The sequence below is a fragment of the Vicugna pacos genome, chromosome 1 (genome assembly GCF_048564905.1).
Source record: "Vicugna pacos chromosome 1, VicPac4, whole genome shotgun sequence".
Taxonomy (NCBI): domain Eukaryota; kingdom Metazoa; phylum Chordata; class Mammalia; order Artiodactyla; family Camelidae; genus Vicugna; species Vicugna pacos.
Window position 1 is genome coordinate 117,757,940 of NC_132987.1, and position 27,676 is coordinate 117,785,615.

Consider the following 27,676-nt stretch of genomic DNA (forward strand, 5'->3'; position numbering starts at 1 on the left):
ATCTTCAAATCCCTAACTCCTAATTTATCCCTCCCCACCCACTTTTCCCAACAGTAACTATAAGTTTGTTTTCTATGTCTGTGAGTCTGTTCATTTTGTAAATAAGTTCACTTGTGTTATTTAAAAAATTCCGCATGCAAGTGATACCATATAGTATTCTTCTTTCTCTTGCTGGCTTACTTCACTAAGTAGGACAGTCTCCAGTTCCACTCATGTTGCTGCAAATGGCATTATTTGATTCCTTTTTAATGGCTGAGTAGTATTCTATTGTATATATTTGCCACCTCTTCTTTATCCAGTCATCTGTCGATGGACATTTAGGTTGCTTCCCTGTCCTGGCTATTGTAAGTAGTGCTGCTATGAACACTAAGATGCATGTACACACTTCCTTATTTCTCATTTTGACTCTATGGAGTGAATATATTTCAGGACAAGAAGCTGTATGGTGATTTCCTTCTGCTAAAGTAATGTGGAATCTCTGGGTGTGCTCATTTCTTTTTATCATAGGATCCCCAATGATATAGTGGCGCTGACACCTGGGAGCTGGAGGCAGACAGGCCCAGGTTTGAGTCTGGGCTGCCCGGGGTCTCAGTGTGGCCTGGATAGGCTGCTTAATGACCCTTACTCCTCACCCGTCACAGTGGGATAATGACCAGAGTAAAGGTATGACAGCATCCACAAGAAAGTTCACCTGTGAAAGTGTTAACCTGGGGCTCTGCCTGAGGACGTCGCTGGCAATTCTCTTAGTTTCCTTCCTTCCCTTGGTCAAGTATAAAAGCTGACCTTGCTTGTAGAATTAGAAGCATTGGTCAATAGCATTTGTCCCATACATCAAGTGTTTTGTCGCGTGTTGATTTTTTTCCAGTGGGATAAAACCCTACAGGGAAAGATCTGGAGATGGCATGTTGCATCTTCCTGTTGATGTCAGGGTTTACTTCATGCCTTATTGTGCTGTGAACACTTCAAAATATTCTTTGATGTTTGGTGTTTGAAGTGTCACTCATCTCTTCAATGTCCCCCATTATTCTGCATTTTTTAGGCAGTGGTTCTTAACTTGTTTTAGTTGAGGACCCTTTCTGGAATCTTGGGAAACCCATCGATCCTCTCCTCTTAAAAATGCGCATACATTCAAAAGTTTGCAAATGGTCGGGTTCTCAGGAACTCACTGAAGCTCGTGGAATCCCAGGTTCAGACAACACGAAGAGAAGCAAAATCAAAAGAATAAAACAATGCTGCTTTTAGGGAAGGTGTGTGCATGCATGTGAGGATGAAGAAGTTTAAGGAAAAACAGAGAATAGAAAGGGAGAGTTTAGTTAAACTGCAGCTGAGTTGTAAGCAGCTCACGTGCTTCCCCAGTGGCCACTGCTCACCCTTCTGGCACCTTCCTCACCGAATTGCAATTGTCCATATTTGTTTATACCTTATCAAGTCTAGGGGTGGGGGTTCCTGTGGGCAGCTCTGTCTTGGCTACCGCTTTATCTCCATCGCCTGCTATAGTGTTTGGCAACAGTGGTTGGTAATATGTCCAATAAATATTTGTTAATGGCTAACAATAAAGGAACCCAGGTGATGGTAATTTGTTTAGTCATTCATCACATATTTATTGAGGGCCTATTATGTGTCTGGCATTCTGGCAGATTCTGAGAGTCAAAAGGTGACATGGTCCCTGGGTTCACTGCATTTATAGTCTACTGAAAATGGAATAAACATCTAAATAAATGCAAAATAACAACTCTAATCAATGCAGTGAAGAAAAGGCAGATTCTTCTATAAAATCGTAATGAAGGAACTGTACTTGGTTTGGTGTGGGAGTTAATGAAAGTGTCCCTGAAGGTGTGGCATTTTGGGCTAAGATTTGAAGGACGAGGGAGGGGATGAGTGAGGTGGGGTTGAGGGCACTGTAGTCAAGGAAACAGCACTGGCAGAGGAAGGTTCTGTTGTAGGAGGGTGTCTAAGAAGCTGAAAGACTAGTGTGTTTGGGATGTAGGTGAGGGGAGCTTGGTACCAAATGAAAATATTGCTCTAGCTACAGAGGGAAGAATGACTTGGAGGAGGGCAAAGTATATGTGGGGAGGATATCGAGAAAGCTACTTCAATGGCACAAAGAAGAAATTATGGTTATCAGAACTAGAGAAGAATCAGTGGAGATGGGGAGACTGAAATACACTCAAGATAAGTTTAGGAGGCCAAATGGATGGACCTCTGTCATGAGAGTGAGTTAGAAGGAAAAGCCAAGAATGAAGCCCAGATTTCCGGCTCAGGCAATGAGCTGGTTGCTGGTGCCACTGGGAATCTTGAGTACAGGAAAAGAGTGTGTTTAGTTTGGGGGAATGTTCATTTTATTGTGACTTTAAGATATGCAAGAATATTGAGTAGGTCATTGAGATAACCAGGTCTCAAATCCAGGGGTTATGTATATACATCAGGATGTCAGCGACATATGGATGGAATTGAAGCCTGGGGGCAGATGAGATTGCCAAGAGAAGGGTATGCGATGAGAGAAACAGGATGAGAATAAGCCTTGTGAAGACTTAACATTTGACGAATGGCGAAGGATAAGCTCGCCCAGGATGTTGAGAGAGAGAGTGGCCAGAGAGATAGGAGGAAAGCCAAAGGGTGGAAGGTTGCAGAAGCCTTGGAGGGGAATGTTTCAAGAAGGGCAGGTGGTTAACAATGCCCAAAACTGAGGAGGTAAAACCCAAACTGAAAATTATACACTGGATTTCAGACATGGTGATCATTGTCAGCTTAATAAGAGCTGAAGGGTAAAAGAGCCAGTGAAGGGTTTGAGAAGTGGGTCTGAGGTGAGGAAATGGGCTGAGTGAATTTAGGAAAGTTTTTCAAAAATCTGAACATGAATATGAGAGAAGACAATACTCAGCAAGGGATATGGGACTGAGTGAGTTTTTAAAGACGTGGGACACCTGAGCACGTTCAAGTACTGTTGGAAAAGGCTCTGGTTGGGTGGGCAGGGCTCGACCTCCAGGTAGAAGAGGTAGTCTGTAGCTAGTGGTTCTGGAGAGATGAGCAAAGCTGGGAAATCAGGGTGGAAGGACCCCTCTGTCCTCATAGCTCATGGGTGTTGATCCAGGTAGATTTGTGATGTGTTGGCAAAGGGTTGAGGGAATTTCTGTCTGGAAGTCCCTGTTTTCTTTGTGAAGGAGGAAGTGGGTGGGGGAAGATCTGAAATTTTCTGTGGAGAGTGGGAGAGTGGGTTGATCAGACAAACAAAGGAGGATTAAGACAGGAAGTTAACCATGAATTTGCAGTGAATATTTGTTGCCTATATGCCCTTCTCACAAGTACTCAGCGTTTTACTAGGTGCACCCCTCCACGACAGACCATGAACTTTTGGGTCCCACTGGGCTTAAGCTTATTGACACTCTCAATTTTCTTGCCACAGTCATTGGTTCCAGAAAAAATATGAGGTTCACTCAGTGGTTCATTCAGGATGAATTTAAGACCGTTGCACAGAGTGATGGACAGAAGGGAGCTCTCCCCCATGATGGGGAGCCAGGGCACATACAGCCCTCCTGGCTGCTGGTGGCCGTACTGGGGCGCTGAGAGCAGGGAGACAGGAAAAGGTGACCGGGAGCAGATGCCTTATCTGTCCATGGACTTTGCACTTATGAGAGGCAACAAACCTCATGAGCATTCTAGCTTGGTTTCTTCAGCATCCTAAAACTGTCTGTCTAACCTTGGCACCAAATTGCCCTGATGTGTTGGTTCCCTTTTCCAGCCAGATTGCTAAGGTTTTCACGGTGCTTTCTGTTGGTCAAGGGCACAGCACTTGAGAGCTGATTCCTGCAGTCTGAATTTTCATGATCAAGGACAGGGAAAATCTTTGGGAATGGTCTCAGATGCAGTTTTATTCCTGGTGATCCCAGGCTGTCCCTGGCTGCCCTGTGTCTTCCCACCCACCCAGTAAAAGCTTTTCCTAGCTTTGTGGGCTGGGTGGGGAGAGGCTGGACCCACGCTCTCAGCTTTGACACACTAAATTACACTTTAAGGCCAAAGTTGCAACCGTGGCCTGGAAAGCAGAACTTTCATTAACAGAGAAAAACTTGGTTGGGAGAAAATATAAAGGATTTGGGAGTTCCAGAAGTCACGGCTATGACAATTGAAGCCTTCTTGCACCACTGGGCCATCAGGAACTGTGAAACCAGCTGGGGAGAGGGATGGGGTGGAGGTGTTGGTGGGGGTGCTGTGAGCAGGGTTTGCATACTGCCAGGATTTTCAAGAAACAGCCCAGAACCCCCTGCCCTGGGCCTGACCTAAGTGTGGGAAGACGGCTGAGATGAAAGGGCCCCAGAGAGTTTGAAGGGGAGCCATCAGCACTTGGGCCCTTTTCCTTGGTGCTGGCAGATCTCAGGCAACGCAGAGCAGCCTGGGGTTGGCTGGGCTCCGGAGCAGCCTGGCAGCAGGGGCTGGACAAGAGCGGAGAGAGGAGTGTCCTGCAGCGGCGTGGGGCGGGGCCCAGAGTGGCTGGGCGTGGGTGTGCGCGTGTGCACCACGTGTGCATGCAAGTGCCTGTGTTTGCTGGTGTGCAGGCAGGAGTGTATGTGGGCAGGAGTTCCCACATCCCACTAGCGACAGGGTGGAGGTGCTGGTGGGCCCAGTGGGGAGAGGCACACAGGGACCTGGTGCGCACCTGGATCATACACAAAGATGTCATGTGATCCCCCAAGGACCTTGGGGGGAGCAGCAAGGAGACAGGATGTGCTTGGGCCATATCCCCCATCCCTTGTGCCAAAATGATGGATAACTCACCCGAATTCAGATTGCTCCTGGGGTGGCAGAGGGGGAACATCTCAAATGACAGTTTAGATCTGAATTAACTGCATTTAAAGTTAGAAGTGCCTAAGTTACCTTTTCATGGGCAAATTTAAGGCTTTTTTCCCCCCCTTTCTGTACTAGGAAGCAGAAAGGGAGCTTAAGAGTTAATTTCAGTTGTAGAGAAAGTCAGTTGTGACTCTACTTGTCTGAGTGTTGCTGTGATAGGGAAGAACAGGTCTGACTCCATATCACACCTGTTCCTTCAGCTCTAACCCTGGGCTCAGTCTCCTGTGCTGAGTCCTGCTGGTGCTGCACCTTTTGTAACAGAATGTTGCCTGGAGCCTGAAATCTACAGGAGAGCGCATTCTCCAGGCTCTGACCTTGAAGAGTAAAAACACATTTCCATTCATACAGAGATAAAAAGCTGCAGAACAGAGAGTAACATTTGTTTTGTTGGAGGTTTATGGGAGCATCATGACCTGACCCATGTGGACAGCAGCAAGAACCAAGGATTCTGACACCAAGAAGTTTGCAACAACCAACCACAGCCCCTCCCCTTTCTAGTATAAAAGGAGCCTGAATTCTGACTTGGGTAAGATAGTTCTCCAGGATTTTAGTCCGCCATCTTCTTGGTCTGCCAACTTTCTGAACAAAGTCATTACTCCTTGCCCCAACACCTTGTCTCCTGATTTACTGGCCTGTCGTGGGGTGAGCAGAATAACGAGTTTGGATGCAGTAACAGTGTGTTTATAAAGTTATAAACTCTCTTTGAACATATTTTTAAAAGTTGGCTTTAAATGCTTAGAATCCCTCCTTCCCAAATAAAATGAAAAATGACATGTATAACTAAAATGCCTCATCTTGGAGGAAAAAATAAAGTTTGTGATCCTGAGAATGCCCTCCGGTGAGTTTACGAAGTTTGGAAAAGCTTAGGTGATTCTATTAGTCTTGCATAGTTGAACATTAACATCTTATTTCAGTTGACTTTAAGAGTCTAGTGAAAAAAAGACTTCCAAGTTTTGAGTTTGATAATTAGAACAATGTAGACATACGGGGCTGGGGTGTAGTTTTAGCAAGAGATGTAGGACCTTTTTGATAGGTAAAGGATGTCCAGATGGACAATTCCCTGACCTGTGCACTCTTGTCCCACCACAGTAATTCACTGGTGTTAGAAGCATGTATTGTGGCTTCAAGAAGACTAACATTTACATGCACCACTGACTACATTGCTTTTGTGGCAATCAAGCATTATAAATGCTGAAGTGAACTCCAGCTGGTGATCTCAGCCTACCTGGCCAGCTTTTTACAAAACCCCAAAGCTCGTGGAAACACAGCTGTGGGCAGGCAACAGATCGGTGATTATGTCCTCTGAAAATCAATTAAGTGATCTTGGAGCTCCTACTATGTGTAGGCTCGTTGGGTTGGCTCTGTAGCTGACCCTGCCAACCAGCAACTAGGTCCTCTTGGCCGTCAAGACCCTCTTCTGGGGCTCCAGGGTCCTCTGTCTACACCCTCTTCTGGCTTTCAGACCTCCAGCCTGACTCTCAAGCCTGATCCCCAGAACCTGACATTCACCTGCCTACTGGGCATCTTCCCTCTGATGACTCAGCAAATGCCCCTAATGGAGCATGCAACGTGTATGATTTTTCCCTCCAAGCCTGCTCCTCCCCCTAGGCTCCTGATTCCAGGCACCAGTTCCACCACCCGGATGGAACCCTCTCCTCCCCACAAAATCAACTCCCTTAACACATCTGGTTGATCCTGCCTCTGAAATATGTCTGGAATCTCCGCTGCTTCCTCCCCTTATTGTCACCACCCTGACCCGTGTCACCCTCACCTCCAGCGGCATCTCCTCATCTCCTGCCTCCAGCCTTTCCTCTCTTTCCTTTTCCTGCCCCTAGAGTGACCTTGGAACAGAGATCTCATTGTATCTGCGTCTGGCTTAGAGCTTTTCAGTGACTTCCTGTCACTCCTAGAATAAAAGCCCGAATTCTTACAGCCGCGTCTCTGGGTCTCCGCTCCCTGCACCCGACCTCCGTCCTCCTGCCACCTGGCTGGCTTGAGCCCTTCCTCCGGGGCCATATCACCCCCTCCAGGGGGCCCTTCCTGATCCCGGCTCTGAGTTAGGTCTCCCTGTCACTCTGAACCATCACAGCCGCCTGTCCCCTGTGAGCCCCTCACTGCAGCTCTTTAGAAAATGCCTGCAGCCCCTGATGGAACATAAACAGCGTCTGCTCTGTTTTATTTCTGGAACTGTGCCCAGAGTGGGACATGGTCAGTGCCCAATAAAGATCTGGGGGACTAAAAAAATGAGGGGAAATTACAAAGTATAACGTGCATTTCTTGCACTGATAACCCCTATGATGGCACACATCCAGTTGAAGAGAGAATGCCTTCACCTGGGAAGACAAAACAGGGGATTAGAGGCTGCATGTGATCAAAGCTGAAATGAGGTGCCAGGGGAGTTTCCAGGTTTAAAGGCCGAGGGGTTCACTCCGGGTGGGGCCGGTTGGGAGGGCTTCCGAACCAGGACGCCTTCAGCTGGGCCCTGAAGATGGGGCAGGAGGGTGCTTCAGGTTAGCAGAAGCCATGGGTCTGGAAGTCTCCATCTGTCACTTGCCAACAAGCTCTGGACTGAAGTGTGACCACCGAAAACTGGACACGTCAAGAAAGGCTCATTTTGGCATTTTGTGGATACCTTTGGTGCCCCAGTGACCCAGGTCTCTAGACCGCCCCTTGCCATAAGTTTGCACCTGGGCAGTTGTTTAGGGAGCTGACAGTGCAGAGAAGGGTCTCGGTGAAGGCGGCATGGGTTACTCGAGAGAAAGAACATCAACTGATTTGCATTTGATTTGGCCAAGAATCCAAAGCCTCTAACACCTGTCAAAAGAGCTTGTAGTTCCCTGAACGGAGGTTTGTCTCTGCCTATAAGATGAATGTGTACGACTCTCCACGGTTTTTAGCACGGGGATGATTTAGGTGTGAGAAGGGAACAGAACTTGTGAACCCCTCCTCTTGACTGTCCTTTAAGTCTACGATTCTGTCCCATCTCTCAGGAGTGTACAGAAGCTGGACACCTTAACTGAAAATTAAATATAGCTTAGGCCTGGCCTCGATATACAACCCTTTTATTGCCTTTTCATCGTTTATGTTTGCATTAATTTTATACCCTAGGAACCACATTTGATCAATTTGCAGAGCAATCCAGTTTCCGTGTTCTTGGAGGACCAGTTTGTATGCTGCCTTATTAATAGCCTGTCGAAAGGAGATGCTTTGAGAAAGACAAGTACTGTATGATCTCACTTGTATGTGGAATTAAAAAAGAAAACAACCCAAGCCACCAGACTCACAGAAAAAGAGATCAGATCTCTGGTTATCAGAGGTGGGGGAGGGGGAAGGGGAACCGGAGGAAGATGGTCAATGGAAGTCACTATGCTGTATGTTTTAAACTTACGCAGAGCTGTGTGTCAATGATATCTCAACAAAATTGAAGAAAACAAAAAGGAAATGTTTTGAGCATATTTTAAATTCTTCTTAGGGTTAATGGCATTCCTGCAGAACAATGGCCAAACTTCCTGCCCTCCCTCCTCTCCTCAGACCGTTTTCAGTGAGGTTCAGAGGTGCCCTTCCCATGGCGGGAGGGGGGCTGCCGGGCAAGGGAAGAAGTAACCAGGGTGAGAAACGCCGACTGCAAGAAAACAGGTGCTTTTCTTTTGAAAAAACTGACCCTAAAAAAATTTTTTTAACCAAAAGCGACAGATTTTTAAAAACAAACAAGCCCTTTACAGATTGACTCACAAATCCAGTGACATTCTTGCGATCTGTTGGAATTTCCTTGTTCTTCCACTAACAGTGAGCAGTTAGTGAAATTGGGGTGACTTCTATGCACGACTCTGTTAAGGAACCTGCATCCTCTCTTCCAAACTGGATTCTTTCCTGACCTGTTGAAAATGTGCTTTGGTTTTCAGAGCGTGAGGCAAGCCTTCTGAACAAACCCACCCTCGTAAACACGCGTCCTACCGTTAGAAACCCGCGCCTGCTTTCGTCTCAAGTATTGATTCAAAGTGTATATGTCACCCCATCTCTGCATTCTTCATTGCACACCATTTATGGTGAAAAATGCGAAACCCGGTGGGTTTGCTGTTTTAAATTTGGATTTTTGATGTTACACGAGAATCAATCACTTCAAGCGGATGGAAACTTGGTGTGGTGAAATAAACCACATTATCATTCATCCTTTGGCTCTGAGTCACCACCAGGTGTCCGCGTTCTAGCCTGACTGGGAGTTGGGCAGTGACAGGCCCAACCCATGGGTTTGTGTTCACACTTCTAGCTTGTCGTTATCCTGGAGAGATACTGTGTTCCAGGAGCTTCAGCGTTTACTTGGCTCTGCCTTTTAAGGGAAGGAGGAACCGAACAGCACACTGTGTTCCCCCTCGGGCTAACCTCTGCCATCTCATCCCACTGTTCCTCCGGGAGGGAGGCCGGTCCGTTCCAGCCGGCGTGTGGGGCGATGCTGAGCCGCGTTCTCGTTCTCGAGAGACGGGAACAGCAGGTGCCGGGATTCTGGGTCACGCTGGCTCAGCAGTCGGCTCAGACTCACTGTGACAGCGGTACTTGCACAGCGCGGTGGAGACTGTGTGCATGGGTCAGACTGAAGGGTGAGGCAGGACTCCTCCTCTGCCCGGGTGGGAGGAAGACAAACCATGTGTCAGCTGGGATGTCACATGGGTATCCAGCCCAGTGCAGCGTCCTTAACACGTCCCTGATCTAGGACGCCATCCATGAAGCACAGGCTGTTGTGTGATCCTTGCTGTATCCTCGGTGCGCTGCTTTTATTCTTTTATTTTGGCTCGTTTCCTTGACTCTTATGAATTCTGGGGTCTTTCTAAGAGTGTCCTATTAAATATGAAGACCTGTCTGAGGGGGTGTGTATGTTGTTAGGGTTGGAATGGGGAGGGAGAGCAGTATTTTGTGGCTGTTTCATGGCTTGGTCCTTAGCTGATTTATTAACCATGTCTTTTATTTCTGGTAGTCTGATGCTTTGGCATCTGGGGCTTTGCTGACCCTGATGGGACCGCCCCTCCCAGGGTTAGCCAATCCCTATAGGTAGATAGTAACCCACTTGCCTGTGAGAGTGATTGTCAAGTACAGACCAGAACCCACACCCCCGACCACCGCCTTCCCAGGGCTTCCAGGCTCCCGGGCCACTGTTCACCTGCCCTAGTCCCCCCAGGGCCAGGGATCAGACAACCGGGGACAGCTCCCACGCCCAGAGTCCACTGCAGTCACCCAGCCGGGCCAGTCCTCAGCCGGCCTCCCCTGCCTCACCCCTGCCTTCTCTGGAAACAGATGAAGGAAATCTCATTTTTCTTTTTAGAAACTAGCCTTCTTCTTCTTCTTTTTTTTCTTCCAATTTTCATTCTGAAGTATATTCAGTTTACAATGCTGTGCCAATTTCTGGTGCACAGCATAATGTTTCAGCCATACATATACATACATATACTCCTTTTCATACTCTTTTTCATTATAGGTGACTACAAGATATTGGATACGGTTCCCTGTGCTGTACAGTAGAAACTTTTTGTTTATCTGTTTTATATATAGTAGTTAGTGTCTTCAGACTCCCAATTTATCCCTTCCCATCCCCTTTCCCCTTCTGGTAACCATAAGTTTGTTCTCTATGTCTGTGAATCTGTTTCTGTTTTGTAAATAAACTCATTTGTGTCTTTTTTTTTTTTTTAGTTAAGGAAATCTCATTTACAAAGGAACAGGAGAGCTCTGAAGCTTGCAGACCCAGCAGGAAGAAAGGTTTCCTTCTGACCCCACGACACAAGCCGCCCGCCACCTGCAGCCAACGACAGACCCCCACAGCGCTCCCCAGTTTTCCCCTTTCAAGCCCCTCCTCTGTTCTCGGGACTTGCCTGTGGGGCACCAGAGTTTGCTTGTCCTGAATTGCAATTCTCTTTTCCTGAATAAACTCATTTTGCTGGCAAAATAAGTAGACTTTTTTTTTTAAAGGTCAACACTCCCCACGAACGTCCCAGTAAGAGCTTTCGCCGTAGTTTCCCCCCCCCTCTGTCTCCTAGTCAGTCTGGTGCTTCCCATGTCCCCCTCACCCCCACGGCGTGGCGTGTCCTCTCCTCCTGGGACCTGTAACAAATCGTCTTTGCGATGGCAACTGTGTCCTGATCTGTTGGCCTCACTGAACCTCGACTCTTCTATTGACACACTCTATTTTATTTATTTGTTCATCATTTTTTAAACTGAAGTCTAGTTGTGGCATGCTATTATATAAGTTTCAGGTGCGCAGTATAGTGATTCACGATGTTTAAAGGTTATACTCCACTTATAGTTGTTATAAGACGTCAGCTCTATTCCCTGTGTTGTCTAGTCTATCCTTGGAGCTTATTTTACACCTAACAGCTCGTACCTCTGACTCCCTTGCCCGTAGCTTGCCCCTCCCCCTTCCGCCTCCCCACTGGTCACCGCTAGTTTGTTCTCTACATCTGCGAGTTGCCTTCTTTTTTCGGATACACTCTATTTGAAAACAGTGCGCACCTGGTGGAACTAGAGGGCGGGTCCGAGGCTTGGTTGACAACGATGGAGCACGAGGAAGTAACAGCATCGCTAGCAGTGATCGTGTTTCCCTGAACCTCCACCTGGGACACGTGGTCTGAGCCAGCGCGGGGTGTCAGGTGTCACGCGTGTGATCTGTGCTGCTCTGAGGCTGCCAGGAGGGAGCTGGGCGGCTGCGGCCACAGAGGCGTGCAGTTCCCGGGGTGGTGTCAGGAGCTAGTGGGGGTGGCAGCTTGGAGCACCCCCTCTGCCTTTCTCAAATCCTTTCACAAGAATTAAAGTGCTCCTCAAAGGAGCTGGGACTTGGGGCTCAAGGCTGGGAAGGGACTCAGGGGGGAGGAGGCTCTGCCTGCGAGGGTGGAGGCTGCAATGGTGAGGCCAGGCTGCTGTGTCTGTAGAGTTTGGGGCCGTAGCCTTGCAAGTAGTGGGCGTTCGTTGCTCAAACCTCCGTGAGCTGCCACCTGCTTGCCGAGCACTTAGAATGGTCCTCAGGGAAGCAGTGGGGGACACCGCCCAGCCTTTCCTCTGGGGAATGCGAGGGCCCACATCGTGAGCATCAACTTGGAGAACTGGTCCACGGCCTCGGGGGGCGTCATCTGGCTAATATTTAGACTGGGGGATGAAAACCAGAAGAGTTTATTTTCCTTTCTGGATAATCAAACTTCCCTCTCTCAGCGTTTTCTCCTAACCAGCCTGTCCGTGGGCACCTGTTTACAACAGCTGCTCTCAGTGCAGAGGGTCTCCATATCGTGCTGCTTCCCGGAGCACAGATGTGATGGGGCCTTCCCCGGCCCGACAGCAGGATGAAAACCATCCTCCTTCCCTGTTTCTCGTTATTTCCCAGAGTCTCATTTCTACAGTCACATCACACTGGATTCATTACTTTGGATTTTTAAAGTTATTATTTTAAAGAACTGGAAATATTAAAATCACTGCATTTCTCCTTTCCCTCCCTTTGACTTCTGTTTCATTTCTGCAACAGAAATGTCCTTGAGCTGTGGGGGAAGAGGCCTGAGAAGTTTGGACCCACTGAATCCTAGTACTTGGATTTCTAAGAGGAAGACGTGATGCCCTTTCTCTTCTGGCAACGCCTCCGATTTCCACTTAGTGTTCAGTGTAGTTCCATAGACTTGGAATTCATTACAAGTGTGTAACTTTTCAATAGAAGTTATTAAGGAATATCGAGTGGGAAACTGAAGGAGACGTAGAGAGAAATTTTTTGTAAGTTGCAAAAGCCCTCCACGACAAAACCATGATGATATCAGTTGGAAACTAGGGCCTCCGTGGCGGGAGGCTGTGGGGATGACAGCGGTCCATGGCCAGAGGCTGTCTGTCCTCAGAGATGCAGCCGTGAGCTCCTGATCGCCTTCGGTGGGCTGCCGCTTCCTGACGTTTCTGAAAGGGCTGTTTCCAAACGGACCAGCCTGGGTTCTGATTTAGCCACATTTATTTCTCATATGTTTATTCCACATCACTGAATAGAAGGTGACCGTATGGCAGGAACTTGATTCAGTGAACATCTCCTGTGTGCGTTAGGTAGGCGCCCCTCCCAAGGGCTTCACGGGCGGTACAGCCCTGCTTCCCGTGGATGGCCTTGGTGGCTTTGTGTCTCCCTCATAGTCTCTTTGGTGGAGAGGGGTTGGGGGAATGTTTCTCAGTTCATTGGAGGCCCTGTGTTTCGCTTGATAACTCACAGCACTTCCAAAGGACTACTTTGCTGTGAAAATGCCGATAAGGAGTGTAAACCAATGTGTGTGAAAGTAGTAAATTATGACACGATCTACATTAATCAGAAAATGTATAGTGGCAGGCCAACTTTGAAAAACACTAAAATGCTTGCATAGAAGGGTGTCAGCTGGAAGTGTTAAGCCTGGGAAGGGCGTGGAGACAGTGCCGAGAGGAGGAGATTTCCTAGTGACTAGTACTGTTCAAGGCAAAAGCCCAGAGCGCGGAGGACTGAGCTGGGCTCCCACACATCCCAGCTCAGTTTCTGTTGATACCTTAGCCATCTGCGTATCTGCCTCACTTTCCCCTTCCCTATTCAACAGTCAGCTTTCTCCCTCACACAGTGTTTACCCAGTGCCTTGCAAATAGCAGGTGCTCAATAAATCAATGGATGGATGGAAAAATGAAAGAACAAGATGAGACAGATAATCAAACAATGGGCCTCCCATGTCTGGAGTGGAGGTGAGTCTGCGCCCGGGTCCATGGGATTCAGGCAGAGAGTGTGGGAGGGGAGTCAATAGGAGATGCAGCTGGGGGTCCTTCTGCCTGGAAGGTACTCACCCCAAGCCGGGATCCCAGCAGCGGTGCACAGAGGGTGGTCCATCGTCTCCAAGCTCTGGGGACCCCTCCTGCCTGCAGGGTGCATCACATCCTCCAGCAGCATCTCATTAGGTGCATTTGCTTTTGCAGAGATGTTCCCAACTCTTGGCAGGATGGTTTGAGTCTACTGAGAGTCTCCGTAGTTTGACAGCTCTGCCTTTCTGCTCTCACCTGCTCTTTTCCAGCTCTGCTTTCTAATGAAGAGCAGAGTAGACTTGTGATTCTGTTTCTTTCCACTTAACCATTTTATAGTATCTTTCCTTGGCTGCATGCTTATAGCAAAGCCTTCACTTTTTTTGTTTTTAGTTAAATGTTCAATTGACTCTGAACTGTTCATGCACTCTTCCATCGTGGCAGTCCTTCAAATATGATTTAAAGATTTTTATTAACAACCTGACCTGGGAGCTCCCTCTATCTCACTGACTCAGCAATCTGCTAAGAAGTCTGTATTTCACAAAGTGACAGTGTTATTCTAATAGGAAGAAACGGAAGAGATGCCTGCTGGGTCAGGGAGAAAACCCAGTAGATTGGCTTCCGTCTCTCTCTGTCTAGGTGCCTAGAGACTAGCTCTGTTCCGGGCTCTTAGAAGGACTGATTATCCTCAGACGACTAGGTAAAGCGCACAAAATATTGCCAAGATTGGCGGCATAGGATGAGAGTCTATTTATGTCTTTTTGGACTTGACGAACAAAAGCACGTCCTCAGTTGTGGAAAGAACCAAGAAACTCCCATTCCAGCTCTCAGAACAATCTGCCCGGCGTGTCTGCGTTCTAGAAGAGCAGAGCAGCGGGGCGCAGCTTGGACTGTCTGACCCCACGCTAGGCTGGCTCGGAATGTCTGGGGCCAGCTCCCTCCTGCCCTCTGTGAGGCATCTGCCCCCACGAGGCGGGTCTGGGCAGGGAGGTGACGGCTGAGAGCCGTTGCTGGGAGCACGCGGCCCTTGTCTGCCTCTCACTTGCTGTGTGGCTTGGGGCAAGTCACTTCATCTCTCTGAGCCTCAGTTTCCTTATCTGTACAAGAGGAGTAAGAACACCTCCCAGGGGGCTGTGAGGTGCACCACACAAGCGTGCAGCGAATTGCACCTGACCCATCACAGGCTCGCAGTAAAGGGAGGCAGCCTCCTCCCTTCCGGAATGTTCTTTCTCCTGCTCTGCCGGTCAGAGTCCAATCTAACGCCATGAGGAGGGCTCTCTGAGCATCCAGGCTAGCGTTAGCCGCAGGAATTCTGAGTCATTTGCTGTCTGTATCACTCACTCGGGTCTTGTCATATTCAGTTGTTTTTCACTTGACTATTTTTTGAGGGTTTTATTTATCACTATTATAGAAAAGTGAATGTGAGTTTGTTTCCTCAACTAGGCGGCAAGTCTCTGGAGCTCAGTAAACATCACTCTGTACCCCCACCCTCGCCCCGAATCAGGTAACCCGAACAGGGTTTTGTATCTTTTGCAGATCGCAGGCTCAATAAATATTTGATACTGTCCAAACAACATCTCCAAAGTGGGACACTTAATTCTAGCGGCACTACACAAATCTTTTCTTGTTCGCTTGTTCATTTATTGGGAACTCACTCCCACTGCCGGCCCAGATCAGGTGCTATGTATATACAAAGCATTCAGTAATCCAGCAAGTCTGAGCGCCTACTATGTGAGTCAGGTACTGTGGTAATTATGGGACATACTAATGAATAAAACCAGGCCCAATCCTGTCTTCTTGAAACTTGTGGGGCACGAGTTTGGACACAAACATTGATTGGTGTATATAAGTTGTAATGAGTTTTATGCAAGGAAGGTGTAGAAGGATATGGACATGTAACAGGGTGGGGGACTTGGGGTAAGTTGGTAAGCAGAGGAGGGTTTCTTGGTGTTCGAGTAATCCTTGTCCAGTGAAGGGAAGTGGGGAGAGAAAGGAGTTGTTGGGCAGGGTGGGCAAAGACCCTGTGGTGGGAGAGTGGTGGGGTGGCTATGGTGGGAGACGAGGCTGCAGAGGTGGGCAGGGCCACACACGTGGGCTTGCGGGTCATGCCCATAAATCAGCCTTTCCTCTGAGAGCAATAAGGGGTCATTGGGAGAGTTTTAAGGAGGCGCCAGAGAGGACCTGATCTATGTTTTGGAAAGGGCTGCAGTCTGGACAGGGGGCTGGAGGGCACAGGGAGAGCCTTCCAGACGGTCTGGGCAAGAGATGGACGGTGGCAGGCCGAGTGGAATGGCCACAGAGAGGGAGAGAGTGGATGGACTCAAGGGGTGGGAGTTAACATGGGCCGAACTTGAAGCTGGATTAGAGATGGGGGTGGTACCCGGATGTCTCCTAGGTTTCTGGACTGAGCAGCTAGATGGACAGTGGGGTGATGCACTGACATGTGGAATCAGAGCTCATGCGAGCTGCAGGAGAGGACCTTAACTCTTCCCAATTGAACTTGAACCTGAGAGGTGTGGAAGCGGCTGGCCCAGGTGGAGGCAACACCCAGGAAGTGCAGCTGAGAGATGGAGGAAGGCAAGGTCCCCCCACAACATCGTGTGAGCTCTTGGGTCAAACTGTATCTTAGCTTGTCCTGCCTGGGCTTATGACACTTGCCTCTGTGCTCCAGCTCGTGTGTGTGTGTGTGTGTGTGTGTGTGAGAGAGAGAGAGAGACTGAGTGTGTGAGTGTGCATGTGACAATGTGTGTGGGAGACAGTGTGTATGTAAGTGTGAGGGAAGTATGTCTGAGCGTGGATGAGCGTGTGGGTGTGTGTCACACGTGTTACTGACAGTGAGGAGGGTAACTGACACCCAGGGCTTGGAGGTGAGCCCCAGAGCTCCCAGACCAACAGCCTCCACAGCGGTAGCCAGGTTACTCTCTGAAGTAGTTCTGCTTTCCAAGATGACATCTCTGAACGTGACACGCAAATCAAAGCTGCTGTTATTTACAAAGGAGCGGAATGAACTCACTGGCTGTTCTTTACAAGAATTTCAACAGACTCTTTATTCCAAGGAAGAATTAATTCTGGATTTCATGTACATCTCTATGCAGGCCGTGTAGTGTAGATGATGTGCGGTGTGTGAGAGAGAGGATGGACATGGTGGGGGAGGATGAACAAGAGGAACGACGGGAAAATTCTTTGCAAAGTTAAAACTCTTGTTTTATGAAGTGATATGAAGTGATCTCCCTTTACTGTTCAGTTGATTCTTGGCCTTAATGCAAGGCTTTCCCTTTGTAATAGGGAGGAACAAGTCTGACTCCGTATGAGGTCTGTTCCTTCGGCTCCAACCCTGGGCTCGGTCTCCTGTGCTGGGTCCTGCTGGTGCTGCATCTTTTATAACAGAACGTGGCCTAGAGCCTGAAATCTGCAGGAGAGCCGTCCTCAAGGCTCCGCCCTTAAGGGTAGAACACTTCCCCATTCGTATAGAGATAAGAAGTTGCAGAACAGAGAATAGCATTTGTCTTGTTGGGGGTTTACAGGGACACTGTGACCTGACCTACATGGACAGCTGCAAGAACTAAGGATTCTGACACCAAGAAGTTCGCAACAACCAAGTATAGTATAAAAGGAGCCTGGATTCTGACTTAAGAGAGATGATTCTCCAGGACATTAGTCTGCCATCCTCTCGGTCTGCTGGCTTGTGGAATAAAGTCGTTATTCCTTGCCCCAACACCTTGTCTCCTGACTTACTGGCCTGTCATGGGGTGACCAGGACCAGTTTGGACGCAGTAACACCTTGATTCTTCCTGATGACCATGGCATTCCTGGTGGCAGTGACTCACATGTGAGGGACAGCATTTCTTCCTCTGAGACCGTGACCTAGAGCCCAGCCTTGAGATGGAAGAGAAAGGAGACGGAGGCGGGTAGGAGGCCAGGCCGACAGGTGCGATGCTGGGGCCCGTTCTGAAGAACATTGTCCCTCCGCTGGGGGGAGCCACTGTCTCTGCCATCTCCTCTCCTGTTTCTGGAGTTGGCTGCTGACATGTGCAGCCCAGCCCCAGGAGGAGAGCGGGAATGCATGGACTCGGTATCGCACGACCACCCTTGTCCCTCGATCTCTCTCCGAGTCCCATGACACATGGGACCCTGTGGGCTTAGAGACGGAGCCAGTGGTGCTGGCCATCACCCTGGCCTGGCCGGCGGGGACTGGGCAGGCACAGGGTGTGCACATCACATCAGCCGCGCAGGAGCTCGCATCTGGGTGCAGGGCAATGTGGCTGTGCCCCACAACAGGCGCACTCCTGCCCTGGAGACTGGCGTCCGCTGCCCACCACCCCCTCCTCTTGGCCCAGCGCTGCAGGCAGGTGTTTACTCCCGGACGCCAGTGCCTTCATCAGACCGCTCAAGGCTCCTTCTGTGTTGCATCCAGTCTTGAATACCTCCTCCCTGGAAGATGCATGCCAGGTTTGAGCTCGCTGGCTTTAGACCCCTGATGATTGCTCAGGGCCCCGCCTCAATGTCCCCACTGTCTCCCCTCTCTCTGCTGGGTCCTACCGAGGGCGCAGCTGCAGACCCAGGTTGGTTTGTGGTGTAGAAGATGCTCGGTGGCCCTCTTTCTGGGCTGACCTCTGGCCCCTGGTGCTTCCACTTCTGAAATGGGCGGTTCAGTGCCTCCTCCATCTTCCCGTCCATGCTGCCCAGAGCTGCAGGGAGGGATCCAGGAGCAGCTCTCGGAAGCTGGGAGCGGGCCTCGGATCCAAGAGCAATTTTCATCTTTGTCACTCTCCAGCCTGCCCGCCTGGACCTTGCCCTGGAGAGCAGACCCTCGGCCTGGTTTCTGGCTGGGGTGCTATCCTGCTGGGGTGAGGACAGAGGTGCTCCCACACCACTTGGCCCCCAGGCCCTTCCTGTCAGGGAAGGTGCTGGAAGACCCTGGAAAGAATGAGGGGTGTTCGCTCCTCCTTCAGCCCTGGGGAGTGTCTTGGCACTCATGTTCTGGCCCCGGAGAGAAGGTCCAGGGTACAGGGAGGATGGCCCTGCTCTGCTCCACCTGAAGGTCCAGGGGATGGAGAGAGGCTGCTTCTGAGGTTGAAGAGGTGGATGGGGTGCCCCTGTGCTGGTGGCTGAGCTGGCCTTCCTCCCCGAGATGAGGAGTCCTAGGGCTCCACCCACCCCCATCTCCCACCAACTCCCAGGCATCTGGGACCTGGGAATGACCTCCCCAAATGACCCTGATCTGGCTTCCAAGGACTGCGCTGGCTAGAGTTGCAGAGTTGACTGTGTGGGGCCCCTGGGCTTGAACACACCTGATGGGTGAACTCGCACGGCCCCCCTGGCTGAATTGAGAGATGGAGACAGGAGAGAAGAGGCATGTTTCCTGGGGGCTCCACTTGTGTTCCTGATCTGGCTCCACAAACTTTAGAGAGGGGTCTGGGATGAGGCCCAGCCACTGGGACCCCAGGGAGGCACTTCTGACATGGGGGTGGGTGGTTCTGAGATGGTTGAAGATCTGCCCCAGCACCCCCAGGAAGAGCCCCGGCTCTCCATCAGCAGCAGGAGAGCCTGCCTGAGCTCGATGGGGAACACAGGACCCTCTTCTGTCTTCCTCCTCTTCTCCTTCCTTTCAAGGGATGCTGTTTGCTGGGCAAGGGTCCAGCAGGATGACCATAATGAACTGGAGGGGCTCCCCTAACTTTCTGGACCTGGTGAAAATCAGACTCCTGTGGTTTTGCCGTATCATTTCTGGTGGAAAGATAGTTAAACGAGGTCATCATGAAAAGGCAGTTAAATAAAGTGATGATTTCTCAAAACTGACCCATCTGGGCCACCACCTGATTTGAAAGAGTCCCTGCGGTGTGAAGTGCCTTTGCTGGGGAAACAGCAAGCCTCAGACCTGTGTTTTATGACCACGTCTCTCCCAAGATTGCCGTGCAAGCGGGCGAAGCGGTGAGTGGGGATTCGAACTCAGATCTGTTAGCCACCCAAGTTCATCACACCAGGCCGGACTGGACTTGAGCTCTGAGACTCATTTGTCTTTCTTGGGTGTTCTCTCTTAATATTTACGGTAAATATTTCTGCTCCTGCAATTATTTACAGATTACTTTATTACATGTGGCACAGAATTGCTCTGAACGTGTGGGGGCAGGGGACGTGGCTGTCGGCAGTAAGGGCCCAATTACCTGATTTCATACCAGCCATGGCATAACAGGGACATTCATTTTAGAGATCAAGTGGAAAATAAGGCGAGATCAGAGCATCGCAAGCACATGGCAGGAACACACAGTGAATTAAAGGGAGAGACAGAAGCGTTTGGACCCGGAAGACAAGCATGACACTGTAATTTAGTTTGGATAAGAAAACCGAGATCTCTTGGAAATGCCTTTGCACGTGCACGAGTGTTTCTATCATGTTTCTGCCGCATAAAACTGGTCCTAAAATACCTGCAGTGCAGAACGTTTGAGAAGAGCTTTTCATTCGCTAGAGTGCTGCAGCAGGCCGGCGGAAGTGATGCTTGTGTGCAACTTTCTGATGGTTTAAAAAGCCCTGCAGAAAGGGCTTGTCTACAGAAGGAGTAGAAAGAGAAGATGCACCCCAATACTGCGCTCATTCCCAGGGGCACCCCAGACAATGCGAACGCCAGAAGCAGGACTGGTGGGAGGGGAAGAGCGGCTGAGGCCAAGAGAATTCTCTGCGGCACAGAATCCTGCCTCATCAGGAATGCGAGGCTCGGAGGCCATTCTCGTGCCTCCTGTTACAGGTGGGGAAACAGAGGCAGTGACCGCCTGCCCCGGGCCATCCAGCCAGCTAGTGGCAGAGCCTGGGGGCTCGTTCAGACCCTCCAACTCCCAGGCCAATCTCCTCTCCATTCTGCCTCCCCCAAAACATTATCTGTCTGGAAATGTTGGCTCCCACACTTCAAAACATAAAACTCCTTGTTCTTGCTCCCCAAGTGAGTAATTTGTTTTCCGTGTTTACATTAGCTGGAGAGACTGAGCTGGGAATACTCTTAACTCTTTTCTCAAACGAGATGCATTTTAATCAAGTTTCCTCCAGTGCTTCTCCGCTTTGTAAGGGCTTGTCGGTCAGAACTTAGTTCTTAGAGGCTTTTGGAGCCGCGGGTGGAGCTCAGAGGATGAGTTACAGGCAGTCCCTGGGTTTTGTTTTTTTCCAGACACTCTTGGAAACTGCAGCACGGTTGAATCAGATCACACTGTTCCACAAGAGAAATGTGTTAACTGGGAAGCTGCACTCCTGACCGTGAACTAGGCACCAGATAAGTTGTAGAAGTGAACCCAAAAGGTGTGAGTAACTCTCGAGGAGTGAGCCCCAGCTTTCGGGTTGCCCTTACTGAGGCGAAGCCCTTGTTCTAAGTGGGGGTGGGGGACAGTGTCCACCCCCTCACATATGGGGCAGATCTTTTGTGACCCCCAATGCCTAGAGATGCTATAAGTATCCAGGTAGGTCTGAGATGTAGCTGAGAAGATAAGGATGGAAAAGGGAAGCATGAGAAAGAGAAAGAGGCAGGAACAAAAGAGGGAAAGTGCAGAGGCTGGATGGGAGGAGCAGACCATCCGAGGGCAGGGGACCCTGGGCTAACCGCCCCCCAGGACCCCCGGGGTGGGCGCCAGCTCCAGCCTCAGCTTCCTCACTGCCGTGGGGCTCAGAGGAGCCAGTGGTCTCCAGCCTCAACTAAGTGCCTGGACCATGATCACCCTCGACCGCCGGGGACTATCAGGGACAGGCTGACTGACACTTGCCCAAGTTTTCGACTTCAGGATTCAATCTTGTACACTTCTGGCTTCTCCCCGCCTTCCCTACAGGTGAGGACTCAAAACCTTTTGTAAAATTACACAAGCACTTCCGTTTCTGGTGGTATGGTGGCGCAGACAACCAGAAAACTGTTCCCCTCTGAAACACTTAAAATGCCTGGTACCTGATAAAAATGTCGGTGCCAGTACAGGACGAAGCTGGAAGGAAAGGGCAGCCCTGGAGGCAGGAAGAGGAAGCGGGGAGGGAAGTGAGATGGCCGCGGGGACACTGTGGAGAGGCCGCTCCGTACAGCATCACCTGCAGAGCCTTGCTGTCCAGGTAACATTTCCCGGATGCACCTGCCTGGTACACACCTGCAGTCTCTTTCATCATTGGTCTCATTGCCCTTGACCGAGAACGGCCACACTTCACCAGCATCGATGCCCCAGAGTGCGAGGACCTCCCGAGGCCCGAGACAAAGGGGCGATAAGAAACCTCAGAACGGTGGACACACTTGTAACCAGGTGCTGCTCCGGGTCTTCGGCGCACCGCCCTGGGCGGGGAGTGCTTGGGGCAGGTGTTCTGGGCCAGGTGGGAGGTTCTGAATCCAGACGGGTTGCAGGGTGGGCTGGCACACGGGTACCAACTTCCCTTTAGCCTCCTGCCCCTCCCACCCCCTACTATGTCCACAGCATGTACTGTTCCCATGAGGACAAAACAAAGACTCAGGTGGTGGTGCCTCATGTCACCTAAGCAGCAAACACACATGCACAGGACTCCATGTCTCGTCTGCTTCCCTGTGGTAGAAATACCCGGGCTTGGGAGAAGGCCCTCGGGGCGGACCCACGGGCCTCTGAGCATCCCCTCTGTGTGTTCACCACCCTGGACACAGACAGAGCTCTTTGAGAGATGTGTTTTAGAGTTTCTTCGACACCATTCAGACTTATATGGGAACCATTTTCATTAAATATTGTCAAAATTTTAATTACTGAGTATCCTATTCAACTTTTCCTTTGAAAAGATCTATTGAAATGAATATTTCTATTTTTCTAAAATTTTTGGAAAATGGGCTGCAAGAGAGCCCTATCTACAAGGGTAATTGGTATAATTTATTTTGATTACTTTGATTATTAACTTGATACTAGTTAATAGTATTAGCTACTAATACTGTTGGCAACAGCCTTGATAAAGCCCCCCCACCTTTGTATAATTCTTTGAAACTGAGAATGTGATTGACTAGAATGACTAGTAACGGATCCCTTTGTAAGTAGCTAGTTTTTAAGGATTTGCTTTTGACAAAACTGAAGCAGGGCCTAATTCGTGTATCAGCTTGTGGATCATTTAACATCATTTTTGATGATTAATCAATATATGATTTTTAAAACAAATGACTGCAAAGAAGTTCGAAGAACCAAGTGACAAGCTATATTGATGCCCAGTCTACCCCTATTTATGTATTTACAGGAATAATGCTTATCAGTATTCGTAGCCAAACTGACATTAAATTGGGATGGAAGCAAAGCCCATCCCTGTCCCAGATTACCAATAAGTAACAATAATCTACAGCTACACATAAAAAACAAAAACTCCCCCCATGTCCTCAGAAGGTATATGTTTAATAAAATGTTGCTTTTGTACTTAATAATTACTTACCCCAAATCAATGTATCTGTCTAGAAGAAAACAATTTAATCCTTGAAATCTTATGATCAGAAGAATTTTTTCAAATTTAAATTTATATACATGTTCTTGTAGTAAAGAAGTCTAATATTGTGATCAAGCAATTTCGAAGCACAAAAAGTGTAGTGCACAAGGAAGAAATTCTGTAGGGGAGGTGAAATGAAAATATGAGTCTAAGAAAAAAAAAAGACACTAAAATTTCAGACGTTTGAAGAAAAGCTTGCTTTTTGTTTTTAGAATGGATGATAACTATTGAATTGTTATATATTTATATCTCATGGAATATATTTAAGTGAATTATGTAGTCATTATATAATGTCAGGACTTACAATATGCCCCGAATCTTTTGCAATCATTTCAACTTATGATAAATATTTTAGATGTCAAATTAAAACTATGGGAGAGGCCGAATGGTCTGCCCAGATTTTTGAGGAGTACGTGAACAGGAAAGTTGGGTAACCACTGCCCCCCCAGACCTCTGACCTAGGGCACGCAACTAATTTCCTGGTAAAAAGACAAAGATGATCCTACCGAATTTTTAAAGAATTCAACTGCATCCTGTTTATAAGAGGCATTCCTGGAACAGAAGAACACAGAAAGCTTGAAGGAAAATAATAGAATGGGGTATATCAGCCAAATAGTAACCAAAAGAACACTTCTGTAGCCACATGGGTATGTGACAAAATGGATTAAGGCAAAAATTACTGCAAGAGATGAAAGGATCACTCTACGATGCTGAGTTTCTATTCATGAGAAGACATAAACATGCTAAATTAATGTACATCTAATTATATATTTCAAAATAGAACAAGAAGAAATGGACACGTTCACTATCGTAATGAAGTCTCTATCAGTACTTGATTAAACAGACAAGAAATCAGTGAGAACACATGTATCTACACAAAGAACACAATTAACAAGCTTACTACCACAAACACATGTCAAACGCTGCATCCAATGGCTGGGATTGCATTCTTTTAAGCACACCCAGAGTACGTGTTAAATTGACCATGTACAAAGCCAGAAAACAAGACTTGATAAATTCTAGAGAAGCTATCATTCAGCTCATTCTCCAACCATAATGAAACTGAATTAGAAGTCAATAACCAAGGAAGATGAGTGAGATGCCATGCTTTTGGGAATAGTCACGTCCAAATAATTTGCCAGTGAATGAGCCAAGATCACAGACTTTAGATAACTCTTGCAATTGAACAATAATGAAAAAACTACATATCAAAACTTGTGGGATGAAACGAGAGAATTAGAAAGTTAACCCTAGGTTATATTAGAATAAGAAAAAGAAGGCAGAAAATGAATGAATGAAACATCCATTTTAAGGGGGAAAGGTAGCAGAAATAATACAAAGAAAAAGAGGTAAAGCGACAACCAAGTGAAGAGCAGAAAGTAATGAAAGAGAAAACAATAATGTAATCGATTTACATTAATAATTAATAATAATGTAATGTAGTTGACTCTTCGGAGGCTAATGAAAGTGACCAACCCCTAATGAGATGAACATAGTCGGAAAGAAAGATAATTTAAATAGACAGTATTAGGAATTTAAAAGTGTACATAACTAAAGATGCATCGAGATATCAAAATGTAACAAGAAATATGAATTTATACCAGTAAACTTGAAAATTTAGATGAAATAGACAAATTTCTAAAAAATACTTAACTTCTCAAAACTGACTCAACTAGAAATAGAAAAACCTGAATAGTCCTATAGCTATTAAACTAAATTGGTAGTGGAGAGACTTCATGAAAAGGAAATACTAGGTGGAAAAATCCAGCTGGCTTTACTGTGGGCTCTTTTAAACTTTTAAGAGATAGATAACTCTAATGGTACAGAGACTGGAAAAAGAAGACTCTTTTTAAGGCTTGGTTTGGTCATCTGCTGAATGGGATACAATAATACAAACCTCACGGGGTCCTTGTGAGGATTAGAGGAGTGGTGACTGGAAGTCACTTGGGGGAGTAAGCATTAAATAAATGTCACTACTATTATTGTTACGGATCACGCAACATAAAACTGTTAGTTTGGGGAGGTTGCTCCCTAGAGAGCCTTGCTGACGAGGCTGTCCATGGTGGGGAAAGTGGAGCACCATGGGTCACTTCTCCAGGGAGGAGGTAGTCATGACTCATTCTGGTTTTCCAATAAACCTTTAGCAACTGGCAAGATGCAGACAAAGCTCGTGGGGTTCAGAAGTACTTCTGAATTGTAAAGGGAAACCGTGAGACCAGGTGGGAAGGCAATTTTTAATTATTCCACCTAATTTCAAGGCAGGAGTTGCCACTTCGGTGTTAGTAAGAGTCAGAGCTGGGATTCACACAACTCCGTCTAGGAGGACGAACCGCTCCTGCCTTTCTCAGCGGTTCGAGGCAGAACAGAACTAAAACAGGGTTTTAGGTGGATCCAAGCATTTGCTAGGTGAAATCAGCCACCCATCCAACAAGTATCACGGGCGATTTTCTTCCTCAAAGTCTACTGCCTTTTAGCAATTTAAAGTGTATCTAAGAAACAAAACATCCTGACGGAGTTGGACAGCAGCTGAGAGCGACGTGTGAATTCGTGCTAAAGGTGTGGTGGTTTAGTTATTTGGAGGATGGAAGTGTCAGACGTGGTTTGGGAAGGCTTCCTGGAGGTCGTATGAGTTGAGTTTAGAGAATAGATGGGAGGCACGTGGAAGGAGGAGACAGAAGCGAGTGCAGTGCTGTGATGCCACGGACTTGGCTAGTGGCTTTTCTGTGTGATCTTATTTTAGGCGCCCTGGGAACCTGAGAGCAAGGTATTACTAATTCTCATTTCGTAGGTGGGAAGACTGAGGCAGGCACTGGTTAAGCGATTTTCCGTAAACCACACAATTAGGAGTAGAGGGATTCCAGCCCGGGTTGGGGCTCAGAGGAGAGGGGAGAAGATGGGGTACAAAGGGTAGATTGGGGAATGGGGGAGGTCAGCCTCTGTGGGTCCAAGAGCCCCTAGTCTTGGTTTCTTTCCTGTTGAGTAGTGCTAAGCCCCACCCTGGATACTCTGACCCTAGGCTGAGCTGGACTCTCATGATCTGGGCGGGATGGCATGACCCGGGGGCTGGTCTGTGATGAGGGACTGAGCTGCTAAGAAGGCTGCTGGGACATCCAGCTCCCAGGCAGGTCCCTCTACCTGTCTGAGATGCATTTCCCTCATCTGTAAAATGAGAATACAATGCTAGTACCTCTTTCATTGTATTTCCCTTAAAAATCAAATGAGAACAGAGGCAAAGCACCCAGACCAGAGCTGAGTGTGTAACGAGTGCCAGTAAGTGGTGGTTCCTTCTGGGTCACCCCTCATGTCTCTAGGTCAGGTTCTGCAGCAGCACACCGAGGGCATTTGGGGCTGGATAATTCTTGGTTGTGGGGGGTGCTTGGCAGATTCTGGGAGTTTCTCAAAAGAACTGGCACCTGGGCTCCACCTTGAGATTCTGATGTCATTGCCTGTGGGCAGCATTTGCTCAAAGCTCAGCAGATGGTTCTGATGCAGCCATGGCTGAGAACCACTGAGGACAGGCTCCCAGTGGACAGGTGCCCATGCTCTTGGTGGCCTGACCCCGGCTGCAGGAAGGCTGGCAGCTCCGCGCACACTGAAAACATGGTGAGCACCTACTATTGTAAGATGCTCCTGAAGTCAGGGGAAGCTGTTGAGAAGGCTGCTTCTTCCTCCTCCTCCAACCCTGCCTCTCTCCAGCTCATCCATCCTCCCTCCTGGAGCTACAGTCTTCCTTTTTCAGGCACAGGATCATCTCCAAGCCTCAGAAATGAGGGCATATCCCAGAACAGTGCTTTTCCTGGTCCAGTGGCCGGGCTCACTTGTTTCTATGAAGGATTCAACTCACTCATCACACACCTGTTATGGACTGGATGCTGTGCTGCGCACCAGGATGCAAGGAAGGGTCAGACACAAGGATGCAGACACTGACATATGTAGTAACTAGATAGATGGGTGCATTAATTTTAGAGGTGTGTTCAGGGCTAGAGGGACAGAAGGCAGACAGAAGGGAGGGGTTTGCTGGGTGAGAGGGTTGCAAGGAAGTCTTCAAAAAAGATGGACTGGGCTCTGAAGCATGAATAGGAGTTTTCCAGGTGGATCAGTGGAGGCAAGAAGGGGAAGAGCCTCTTGCTGGGACCTATCCCGGCTACACACTGGAGACACTTGGAGGAGACTTGGAAGAGCAGATGGCTGAAGAGCAGGGTATACTTGTCTGCTTTCATGGTGGGACTTTTAGCTCTGGGGTTTCTCTTTAGTGATTACAGTGTATTCCACCCATGTGAAGTCTGCCTCCATCCAGGGGCCATGGAGACAGTGAAAACAGGCTGCTCTGGGGTGTGGGGCAGGGAAGAACCCACTAGCCCCTGCATATGCCCAGACACAGACATGGAGCTCACGGGCGGCTCTCCCACCTCCAACCTAAACTGACCCAACATCGCTTCTTGACTGAATGGTTGCCGCAGACCTCTCCCCCTCTGCCTGCTGCTAACCATGTCCAGGGTGACCAGCTCATCCAGGCTTGCTGTGACTCTCAGATTTAGCACTGACTGTCCTACCACCTCCTGGGAAACCCCTCTGCCCAGGAAAACCTGGACATAGGTCATCTCAGCTCACACAGTAGCCACATGACCCTTTAAGAACGCATGTA

The 27,676-nt window shown here is 48.5% G+C and overlaps 1 protein-coding gene and 1 long non-coding RNA gene across 3 annotated transcripts in view; one reads left to right on the plus strand and one right to left on the minus strand.

Annotated features, from left to right (window-relative positions):
• LOC140698682 (uncharacterized) overlaps positions 1-10,777 on the plus strand; it is a 71,657-nt gene extending 60,880 nt beyond the window's left edge. For both annotated transcript variants that reach the window (XR_012076510.1, XR_012076511.1), the window contains one exon: positions 10,522-10,777. This is a non-coding gene — a long non-coding RNA (uncharacterized lncRNA). The remainder of the gene's footprint in view (positions 1-10,521) is intronic.
• KCNJ6 (potassium inwardly rectifying channel subfamily J member 6) overlaps positions 1-27,676 on the minus strand; it is a 245,992-nt gene that overhangs the window by 18,918 nt on the left and 199,398 nt on the right. The gene's annotated exons all lie outside the window — the stretch shown is intronic.